Source organism: Patella vulgata, chromosome 3 (genome assembly GCF_932274485.2).
Source record: "Patella vulgata chromosome 3, xgPatVulg1.2, whole genome shotgun sequence".
Classification (NCBI taxonomy): domain Eukaryota; kingdom Metazoa; phylum Mollusca; class Gastropoda; family Patellidae; genus Patella; species Patella vulgata.
The window spans coordinates 64,586,022-64,588,327 of record NC_065881.2 but is presented as its reverse complement, the minus strand read 5'-3'; positions in this window follow the sequence as shown (position 1 = coordinate 64,588,327).

Sequence of the window (2,306 nt, the reverse complement as noted above, 5' to 3'; positions counted from 1 at the left end):
TAGACTGTAGCTACATTCTAGGCCAGGACAGGTAATTTGAAATCGTGGAAACCCTATGGATTAACCCAGGGTATAAAGGAGTAGAACGGAATGAGTACACTGGGTAACCGAGGATGATACATGGTAGGCCCAGTGGACTGTTCCGTTTGTATAGCAATATACTCAATTATAATATAGCCCTAGGATTCATAGATGGTAATTAGAATGGGTGTTTTGTACTTTTTTTTACAGCAACTGTAGCGAGAAAACAGAGGGTGACAGGCAATCACTCTCCTGGGCTTATTGGTTGTCCCATCTTCAGGTGCGTACATACAAATTTTGTTTGGTGGGGGAGGGGGGTGTTTAGCAAAAATGCGACCGACTGATGCACATGTCCCTAATACGAGTGACGCAGTCAGGGGCTGAGCACCACAGATGACAGTTTTCTAGCTGATCTGGAAGCTGGGAATAGGGGGTGGGGCGGTTGCAAATCTAGGACACCATCCACAATCCCGACCCACAATGATGGTAAACAAAATACTGGCTATAACACTGTCTGAGCGCCCCGCTAGAACATAGAACGTATTGTCTATATAGTTTTTCGCTGATCGTTATCTCGTCAGAAAGCAGTTTTATTCAAATTGACATAAAGTTTGTCATATAATATGATGATTGTGAACCTTAGGGGCAGTGGCTATAACACTGAGCAACCTGAGAAACTTTTGAAAAATTGAATCAATATCCTGGCATTTGAGGTCATTGCTGGGAGCAAATTCTTGTGAACAAGAGAACCAGAACATTTGTACAGTCTGACGCCCCACACACCAGCGGTACTACTAACTTATGGAGCGGAATTTCCCCCATAATGCTAACTCCTAACCTAGTAATGCGTATGCTAATATTGGGGACATGTAAAATCTCGCCCTTTTCATGACGACATTTTTCTGTCAGAAATACTAAAATATTTTACGTACAAAAGCAAATTATTCTATATATTTTTCAGATGAATAAATAGGCTACTTTTTCGTGCATTTGCCCTAATACGGCCTTATCGATTGATTTAGCCTTTTTTTTTGCAATATTCGTTCTCGATATTTTTAAGAGAAGTAATAGGCTATTTTTTCCTCAAAAGATAAACAAAATATATTACGTACAAAAGTAAATTATTCTGATAATATTTATGTAATATAGAAATACACCAGTTGAACAAAGTTATTTTGTGTGTTTGTCTTGGTTTATAAACAATATCTTATTTTATTTTAGATTGAATTGAGGAACAGGAAATGATAATTTAGATAATAAAGCGCCTGAAATGTTATCTAAATTATTAATTAGACATTAATTAACTTATCCAGACCATAATCAACTGTCGATGTCATCGCTAGCCTGGGATGTTTACTGGATTAGGATCTGATCTGCTGCTCAACGCTCATTCATGATTAAATCAAAAAATGGATAATCGAGATTATGTTGTTTTTTTCGTACCGACTTTAGTAATGATGATCGAAGCTAGGCCCAAATTCGATCGCTAAATTCTAGGTTCAGAGGGGAACTGAAATTTTCAGCAAATTCTCTTTACATTAGTCAGATCTTTGGGCCTATCTATTCTCCCATCAAGACGGGAATACGCCATGAAGTGTGCAGTGTGAGGTGATTTTTGCAAGGACAGCGGCGCTACGGCCTACTCTTATTTCAAATCCCAACGTCCATGGCTCTTTTACGTGCACGCTATTAGAACGACTAGACAGTGTGCCTTGTCAGGAACCCCGTCTTCCAATACCGGGAGCGAACCCGAGACCGAGTCAGGGACATACTAACCGAGCAACCGCGGCTCACGATGATTTGGAGGCTTGATCCGATAGAAAGCTAAAATAATATCAAAAATACTTTACTGTTGTGCGAAAAATATATCATAAATTTGAGGGGAAAAGATACGCTAAACTTATCATTACCTATATATTTATTTATTCACTGCATGACGTAATGAGTTCTTTCTATATATTTTATTGTTCTTTTAGAAACAATATATGCCAAATCAATCGATATAGCAGTATATTGGAAAATGCACGACAGGGAAGCCTATTTATATATTTTAAAAATATCTACAACAGTTTGGTTTTGTACATAAAATACTTTATAATTTTTTCTGTCGGGTTATGAAAAAGGCGAGATTTTACATAACCAGCCTCCATACAATAAATAGCGCCATCTGTTACCAAAATGAGCTTAGCATTATGACGGCTTTACCGCGAAACATTTGTGAAATGTCAAAATGTTAACGAAACTATACAGACTACAATAAATTAAATGTAATAATGGAAATAGAA